General features: G+C 47.7%; 1 long non-coding RNA gene across 1 annotated transcript; it reads right to left on the reverse strand.

Moving 5' to 3' along the window:
* Positions 1-564: 564 nt before the first annotated feature.
* On the reverse strand, positions 565-9,048 carry LOC135578833 (uncharacterized). The gene is made up of 3 exons (XR_010470964.1): positions 7,905-9,048; positions 5,190-5,288; positions 565-4,430 (listed from the first exon to the last, which is right to left on the reverse strand). It is a non-coding gene; the product is annotated as an uncharacterized LOC135578833 (long non-coding RNA).
* Positions 9,049-9,635: the final 587 nt, after the last annotated feature.

Raw genomic sequence — 9,635 nt, forward strand, 5'->3', positions numbered from 1 at the left:
TGTTTGCATGGAAAACATTTCCATCTGTGTTTCTGCATGCAGCTGTTGGAGGAGAGGAGCATGGCCTTGCAGTCCAGCAACGCTCTGCACACCCCTTCTCCCTCGGGCATACCCTGGCCTGAGCAGCTTTGCTGCTGATTTTGAGCTCTTCCCAGTGCTTTTAGAGCTGGTAGAGCTCTTCTCCTGGCTCTAAGGAGTGTCTGCTTGCTGAAGGTAATTAAAAAGAGGAGCTCACGTATCTGACTGTCATGGGGTATAAAACTGGATGAAAAATAAAAATGTTGGGCCACCAATGGGGAACATGAATGTCCACATCTGTAGCCGTGGTCTTATTGCTCAATAAAGTTTTTTTGTTTTGTTGCCTTAGGAAAGGAATCAAGATTTTCACCTGATTGAGCCCGTAACAGGACAGCAGATTTAGAGAAAGGGACTTGTCAACTTTTTGCTGCTAAGAGGCTAAGTGTCAAGAGAGATAGATGTATGCAATACTCATGGCAAGACATTTATTAACCCTTGCCACTGTTAGGACTGTGTCAGACCAAAATACCCTTCGTCACACTAAAGTGTCTAATGGTGATATGCTGATGATAATGATACGCTAATGACAAAAGATTTTTCAGGCGTTCTCCTTTCGCCAGCAGCAAGAACCAGGAGACTGCTCTGTTGATTGTAGAAATGCATATATCCTGATAAAGGTGTTCTTCTGTGCTCTGAGACAGGAGCTCAGAGTACTGTCAAATGTCATTCTGGAATAAGTCAATTTGGTGGAGGGGGCAACTGTTCTAAGACCCAGCAGTGCTGTTTTCTGCCAGTGTGGTGAAGGCAGGAGCCAGCTGGAAGGCAAGGGTCTGCAGGCTGCTCTGCTCCAGAAACTCACCCCATAGCTGAGCGGCAGCACTACCTGAACCTTCCAGACCTCTGAGAGCCTGTGACCATTCCATCTCAGCGTCATTTAGCAATAACGGCTGACAGAGAGAGCATTTCTTACAAGCAAACATGAGACTGCAGATGTTTTGAGGCTAAAAAATAATCCAGACAGTAGGCTGGCAATAGGAAATGCCAACCTGGCTGGCCATTGTAAGTAAATCGTTTATTTAAAGTTGTGACTGGTAAGAGGGCAGGATTACATTTCAAACATCTGTAATGTTTATAATGAAGTAAGGAACAGAAAAGCATCAGGAAAGCCCAGTTCTAGTCTCGGGCAAGGACAGAAACACTGACCGTTTGGAATTATTTTTGATTACTTCTCTAGAACAGCATGCACAGCCCTTATGGAGTGTCCAAGCTGCCATGTGGCTTGTTCAGAGGAGTCGCAAGTGTCTGAGCAGACATATGGTGAGGTGAAGAACCAGCTGGTGCAGGTTGACGCAGACACTGCCAGCTCACTTTCTGCCGCTGCTGGGCAATTAGGCACATCAGGACCTCAGTGATTTTTTTTTTCTCTCTGTGTTTGTAAGTGAAAAGACATAAAATGTCTGCATGGCTCACACACACTTTCCCTGCCATTGTCCTCATCTGTGTCCCCCTCCAGCAGTCACCAGAAAATAAGACAAAAATAACACTGTTTGAGCTGAATGTATCTCTGTGCAGAGGGATCGTATAATGCCCTCTGCAGTATTCAAGTCTTGCCTTGGGACTGCATGTGGCTCATGGGTGAAGCAGCTGCACAAAGAGAGTTGTTGTATTGAACAAGTTCCTTTGGCACAATAAAAGTCTCTGCCATAAGAATAAAGCTCCTTTGTGCAGGGAGCAAAGCATTTCCACTGTGCAGCGGCGGAAGGAACAACCCTGGAGACTGGGCAGCATCAGACACTTGCCATCATCCTTTCCCAGCATGAGGCAACTTTCTCTGATGCTGCCTTCTTGCAGCAAAACACACAGCAACACTGATTTCAAAGAAGAAAGCCACTGAAAGATGCCTTCTCCTGCATCTGCCTCTGACCCCAGGCAAAGAGGCCAGTGGTGGTCACACTGTGGTGGGGGGAGCTCGGAGGGTGCAGAGCTGAGATCTCGCTGCTGCACGGTAAGGGTGAGGGGCTGGGAATTGATACCGTTGAATATCTGGAACAACCTGGGATGTTCTGTCAAGGATGCCGGGCATGGCTGGGACACCAGGAGCTTGTCACCCCTTCTCCAGGGCCAGGTTTGCAAATTGTGTGCCAGCTGGAGCTGGAAAGCCCCAGACAAGTGCTTATACTCTGTGCAGAGACGCCCGTTCTTAAATGCTCTCCTGATGCTGTTCCAGATCCAGCTCGTGAGCTGAGGGAGGCCCTGCTGCTGCTCCTTCCCAGATGAAAAGCACTCTGTAAAGGCAGCGGCACTTGTGAGGCCTGTGCTCGAAACCACATCTAAAAACAGACCGTGTCAACAGAATATCAAACCAGACATCAGCTACCTCTAAAACCACATGCAAGGCCTGACTTTAAGCTGAATCTGCCAAATGTGCATGGCAGAAAGGCTGGTGTGACCACATTTCCTGTTGTCCCCAGGCCCAGGGCACCGCGGTGCTGTGAAGCGGAGCTTTCATCCCTGGCAGCGCTGGCTGGGGGACAGAGCGGACTCGTCCGCTTCAGTGCAAGTGCCCCCATCGCTGCTGGTGATCCCCAGCCCCGCAGCTGCTCCCTGACAGGGCATGGGCTGTCCCGGTCCTGGGATGCTGAGCTGGGACAGTCAGCATGACCCAGTTCCTGTCTGCCATCACAAGCGCAGGACACTTTGCTGGCTCCTAAGGCGGGAGGTGAAGAGGAGCGATCCTAAATGAGTGTGGTCTGCAGAGAAACAGGAGCTGCTGGGTGTTTACTGGCAGCCAGCCCTGTGCGCACCTCGGTTTCTCATTGAGCCACACAAATAAAGCTTTTGTCTGGGTCTCTTTGCAGCAGGACCTGTGCTGGGTAGAAGAACCTTTCAGAGAGGCCCGGGCGATGCAGTCAGAAGCTGTGGGTAGAAGCAAAAGGCTCTGGATTTCAGGCTTCTTGGTTTGGGGAAGTGATGCTGATGGTGGGAAAGCCAGGCTGAAGAGAGCTCTCAGCCCACCATGATCACTCCTATTGACACGGCATAAGATGCAGCCCAGTCTCCTCTCCTGGGCTGAGCAGAAGGCTGATGGCTCCCAAGTACCTCTGATGGTGACTGCCAGGACTTTGTCTGTGAGTGGTGGCAGCTCCACTCCACTGGAATGTCTGGGGAACTTGTGCCTTAAAACCCACCCTGGCTCCAGAGCAATCAAGTGCCAGGACGAGAGCAGCCAATTAGAGGGACCTGCGGAGAGTGGGAGAGGCTGCAACGCTGTTCACTCCTTGTCACTTCAAAACGGTTTTCTTTTCTGTATGCTTAATATGCAAATATCTAATGGGGTGTATTAGAGCATAACAGCCATAACTTGAGACCTTTCAGTCAAGATTAAACAGGTGCTGAATCTTTCTTTTCAAGGCCCAGCACAGCTGCGAGCCTGCCCTCCCTGGTATGTGATTATGGGATGCTGCTGGAGACTTTTCCATATCCCTCCCCCATGATGTCTCACTGGCTCCTGCAAAGACCCTTTTTTTGTCTTTCTACAAGAGACTGTCCTCACCGTTCAAATGGAGCAGGAAAAAAGAATTGTGATTTATTAGCTCTGGCGTAGAGGGCAAGGTTTTGACCTCAGGTGTGAATCTGAGAAAAATATTATTTTCCTGACAGCCAGTCCTCTTGGAGTGAATTAAAACTGCTATTGTGAGGAAATGGATTAAAGCCATTTCAGCTTTTATGACAATATCAAGGCGGTTACTTTTAGAGCATCTAGGATGTAGGCTCGCCCCAAGGTGCTTTATAATCATCGGTTTAAAGGGAGAGAATTTGCCTGCAGAGATGAATCAATGGGTGTATTTTATGAAACATTAATGACTGCTTTTGTAAATGTAAATTTGAGGGTATGCGACTGCATCTTTCCGTGCTGTCCTGCAGCTGCAACTTAAGCTCTTTTGCTGTTAGTGAGGATCATAATCCAGCAGCACAGTTTTGCTAGAGGAGCTTTACATCATCTTCTAATGTAAACAATATTGTAAGAGAGCCCGACAGCCCCGCAGGATTTTCATTGAGCTATGATTGATGTGGAAAGGGATGGAACTGCAGTGATTTTGCATCAGTCACAGCTCTCGCTTGGCTCTAAAACTGACCCTGTTAGCACAGTCTGACTTGGATCATTTGTCTCAGAAGTACCAAGGGATTTTAAAACAGCTGTGGATTCAACCATTTCAAATGGGAACATATTTTTGGTTTGTGGTAAGAACAACATAAACCGTATGTGTTTCAGAACTCAGGCCTCAACATTCCTGGTTTGTTTTGTCAGCGCATCTTTGCTCTTCCCAGCAGCATTCACACATGTGGGTCTGCAACGCCTTTTTTTTGGGTTTGTTTTTCCACTTCAGGTCTTCCTCCCTGTGTTTTTCCTCCTGTCCCCAAAGAAAGAAAGAAAGAAAATGCATTCACCTTTGCTTTTTACAGCTAGGCAAGGTTTAAGCTGCAGGAACGCTTTGGCAAAGGAAGTATTTGGTTTTTAGCCTGTGATGTATCCCCCATCTGATGTGTTTTCTCCCAGATGCTGTTGATTGTGCAAGTGCCCACTGGTAAAAGAAAGTACCAGACATCATGGCAGAGCCCTGTGCAGTAACTGTGCACCGCCAGCCCTCTCTCTGTGTCCAGCTGGGTATCCCATTTCGCTAATGCAAAATTACTCTGTTTTTTTTCTCTTCTCCCCAGTCCTTTCCATCACTCCTCCTTTCTTCTTCGGCAGGTTCCTTCCCCACTGACATCTGTTCCAAGGAATGATGAACCAAGCTTTGGAGCAATTACCACAGTTTGCATTTCCTGAACCAGCTTGCAGTGTGTGTATTAAAAACATCAGCACTAAAAGTCAACAGGGTGTAAAAGGTAACAGAATCTCCCACCTCAAAGCTAATGATGTTTTGCCATCTGAACAAGAGCTGTGGATCTTAATTTTCTGGCTCCTTTCTCATTTGTACAATTTTCAGCTGTTGCTTAATGAAGGCCGCCTGGTTCCCATAATGTGATATTATATTATCACAATGCTCGTGCTAAAGGCTTCATATTTCACCCCAAGCACCTGTGGCTGCTCAGCAAGGATGAAAGCTCTAATGTGCCAACTTGCATTCAGATTTTGCATCAGGAAAAGCCTGATTTTGGAAACGTACCTCTCCATTCCTTGTGGCTGAGCGCAGCGGGGGTTGGGGAGCCGGCGGGCTGCTTGGGGTGCCTGCTGTCCGAGGCAGACTCTGTGCTGCAGCCAGCGCCTGGGGATTAATATCACAGAGAGAGCGAGAGCCGAGTTATTTCCGCAATCTGTTCACATAATGGATGTGAATGTCAAGATGCCGCCATCTGAAGTATGAGCACCTTGGAACAAAACAAAAAATTACTGGCGGTGTCAGCTTTCAGGAATGCTTTTCAGAGGAGGTGGAAAGCTGCACACGCAGCACCAGCTCTCTTCAGCATCTTCCTTTCTGATAAAAGGGTGACCTCAGGCCCTCTCCCTCCACAGGCAGTCATACACAGATCTCTCATAAAGTAAACCCTGTTCACACACTACAATGCGAGCAGCTTTTTGGTAGGTGGTGTCTCAGGGTGGCACCCTGCTGGGGCTAGATTTGTTGCTCTAGTGTGTGTGGACTCTGCCAAAGGGCTGTGAACCACAGCATCTACGAACCCTGGCTGAGGTTTGATTCCCCTCTTTGCTGCAGACTGCCTGGAGCTCGTGTCGGACATGAGACATGGGCTGATTTGACAGTGTCCCCTGCACAAACACCGTGTCTGGATCTGGAGCTCTAGGACCAAACTGAAGCTGGAGAAGGGTTTAGTGCTAGCCAGGAGATGTCTGTAACCACCCCGGATCATCAGCTTCTTGGAGGGAGATTTAAGTACTCTCCACATCATCACCATCACTGCAGCTGGTCAGAATAACTATTCTGACTGTTAGCTCTGATTACACTGGAGAGCCATCTGCTCTCTAGCTGTTAAAATAGTTTTTGCTCAGTCTGGAGACATGACTAGAGAAAACTGAGTTGCTCACATGTTGGCCTTGGATCCCCAGCAAACCTCAGCCACAGGGCTGTAGCACTGCTATATGGCATTAGTAGGAAATTTCAACTTGTATTTCCTAGAAAAATGCTATTGACTTTGCAGTGGGTCAGTGTGTGGAAGAGTGTTGTTCCCCATTTGGAAGGATCCCAGCCCAAACCCTGTAAGAGCTTTGTAATAGGGCCATGGAGGGCGGAAAACAAGTTTTCCCAAGGGCTCCTAGCTGTTAAAATATTACTTTTCTCCTAATTAGGCACTCCTGCCCAAAAGGGCCACCCAAAAATTCTGTTGATGGACAGCTCTCAAAGCCTGGATGTCACTCCTTCCCTGCCCCAAGTCAGCTGCAAGGAGATCACCGATATTGACAATATTAGATGAAAAATAAGTATTAGACACCTAGATCTGATCCCACCCATGGCTTATCAGGGTACTTCAAGGGTCGAACAGTATTTCCAGTCTCCTGCCCCATGTCACCAACTTTTCCATCATGTAATGAAGTTTCATTTCTAGGAGAATGGGAGTGCTCTGGTATTCAGACCTGATTGCCTGATTTGAATTTAGATTATTCCATCAAGGTAATAGCAAGATCTGGGATCACAATCTCCTGGAATAATTTAGTAAGCCATACGAGGTCACTATTGCTTCTTACAAATATGGCTTAGACATAATTTACCTGGCAGTAACTTGACCTGGAAGAGAGAGGTTTATCTTCTTGGCATGCTGTGTCTGGGTAACTTGACAATCTCTACATAAATTTGAGATCTTTCATTCTCCAGCTGGTTGTTATTACTTATAATCTCTTAATGCAAAAAGTATTCCTTTCAGAGGCCCCTTTCCCTGCCTTTCATACTTTTTTTTTTTTTTTTAAAAAAAGGATTTTTTTAAAAAAAAAGGATTTATTGCATGTTGTTTTGTCCTAGGACCTCAGGTCCACGCCCTTGCAGCCATTATAATTTGGTAATTGCACTAAAAGCTTTTGTTACGTTTTAGGTGCCACTTCACTTTTAAATGTTAGGCTATATTATAACACAAAATTTCAGGAACCATTGATTAAAGGACCTGTGTGGAAAACCTTTCCTTGTGAATGCATCCTGTAGCATTGTTTAGAACCCCTTTTGTGGGGAGATTATAAACAGAACTGGGGAATTACAGGATTATGGTAGAAAAGGGAAGAACTGCTGCAGGGATTGCTGGGGGAGGCCTGACCCCAGTCTCTCTTGGGGCAGTACAGTGCAGATTGTACACATCCCGCTCCATCCCTCTCTCAGAATCTGAGACCAGCCGTGAGTCACTGCCTGCACCGTGCAAGTACACTGCCCTTTTCCATGCCTTGGGACACCCTTCCTATCCCTTGTGCCCTTCCTTGGTGCCAGCAGGGACTGAGTGACCCCTCGTCACTGACTCAGCCATCTGCCAGCTGCTCCCTTCTGATGTCTGCAGTGCTGCCCCTTCTCCCACACCTACTGCTGTTAGCTGAAGCACCGGGGGATTTCTGCTGCCCTTTGAACCTCTCTGGCTGCTGGAGCATGAAACACCCCCTCAGAATTTCCATGTTCTAGAAAGGGCAGTTTCACTTCCTTTTTGGGTTTTTGGGTTTTCGAACCCTGGGAGGGCAGCTCACTGCAGGCTGCACTTCTGTTCCTGTACCAGAAAGAACCAGCGTCAAAGAGCTGCCCCACCCTTATGACCAAGTGCTGTGGGATGTCCTGCGCTGTCTTCAGCTCCATAAAGGCAGTGGGGGAGAGAGAAAGCGCAACTAAAAGAGACTTGTGCCTCTGGTGTCTGCCCATTGCTGGCAAGATCCACTGTGTGAACTCACTGATGTGTCTCACCTTTGTCAATGAAGGGCCCACAAGCATGTGGTGACCACCCCTGTCTGTGCATCAAAGGCTTCCCCAGGGAACCCCGGAGGCCTGGCCCATGGCCAGGCGCACTCGGGGTGATTCCCATGGGACCAGGGTGCTGGGGAGCACTGTGGGGTCAGCCTGCCCTGCTGCACAGACACAGGCCCTGAGAGACGGAAGACAGCAGACCCTTGGTGTCCAGGCTCAGTGTCACTGCCAAGATAGAGGGTTGGTGCCTTGACAGGTCCAGCACCAGCACTGGGCCTAAAAGATTGGCACCAAAATGCAGTCACCTTAGAAGGCAAGAGGAAGTTCTCTGAAAACGATACTGTTCACTTTTCAGAACACATTGACCATCAATAAGCTATATTGTGATGCAACCATCCAGTTTGATATAGACATTATAGTTGTTGCCTGGGCCTATGCACTTCCTCTCAACAGTCTTTTATCTTTTCTGCTATGATTATCTGGACCTAAATCACTATCAGTGTCTCCTTCATTTTAGCAACATGATGAATAGTGGCAGCCTCAGAAATACCAGTTTTAAAGAGTAACTAAACCCTCACCCACACTTTTAAATTGGGGCAGCTGAGAAAGAGCTTTTATGTAAGATGATGCAGAGCACTACCGTGATGCCCATCAGGTTGGATTTTTTTTCCTCCTCCCTTGCCTCAAGACATTGCAATTTTAGCTTGTATTTGCTTTTTTTTTCCAGCTCATGACTCCACTTCTGACTGCAAGGCACAGCCTCTGAGCAGGGCTCTGCTGATGTCTGTAACATCGGTGCAAGGCTGTCAGGGAGCAGACAGCATGTGATCAGGAGAGGCTAAACTGGGACGCTGTAATTCAGATAACCAGCTTCCCTATTTCTGGCTCTGCTTTGAGGTCCTGGTTCTGCCACTCCTTGTCTCAGAGGCTGGGGTGCAGGGCCACAGCATCCTGCCATGGCCAGCAGCCAGTGCCCAGGACCATATAGAAGCAAAACGTGCACGAAGCAGAGCATCGGCTATGGAAAAGGAGCCAGCAAGAGGACCGGGCTGGAAATACCCCAAGGAACAAACATTTTTGTTAGTCCCGTTGCAGAACTTCCTGCTTCTCAGGTGGTGAGGAGCTCTTGGCCCCGTGCAAAGGAGCTGCTCTGTCCCCTCTGGCTCCTCTATCACTGCCCTTCCTGTGCATTTCTCAGCAACTCTCCCGACAGACTGTCACCCCCAGCTCTTCCTCCAGACACTTAGTCAAGTACCTGTGATGGATGGGAGGTAGAGGGGGGTGCTCCTTGGAAATTTATCCAGCAACCTTCAAACTATGCAAAACTGTACAACTTCAGCAAAATTTTAATAAGCCCCTGGAAACTGTAGGTTATTTTTTATTGAAAGAGAGTTTCAGTTGAAAATTCAGAGCTATGTCTCCTGTTGGACTATCACTTATGATGAGTGTAATCGCTTAAATCACCCCTACATTCATATGGTCCTAAAATTACATTTGGCCATTTGAAGGCAACAGAGAAGCTGATGTGGCCCCTGGTGAAAATGAGTTTGACTCCCCTGCCTTAAAGTGAACTTCACTTTTAAATTACGGGGCAGTGTCATAAGAAAGGAGCATAATTTAATTCCCGTAAGAATTGCCCACACTTATCTGAGAGAGACGCTCTTCCTGCACAGCCTGCCAGAGGCTTGTGTCTGAAGTGCACAAACCTACAAAGGGCAGAAAGCAGAAATG

The sequence above is a fragment of the Columba livia genome, chromosome 2 (genome assembly GCF_036013475.1).
Source record: "Columba livia isolate bColLiv1 breed racing homer chromosome 2, bColLiv1.pat.W.v2, whole genome shotgun sequence".
NCBI lineage: Eukaryota > Metazoa > Chordata > Aves > Columbiformes > Columbidae > Columba > Columba livia.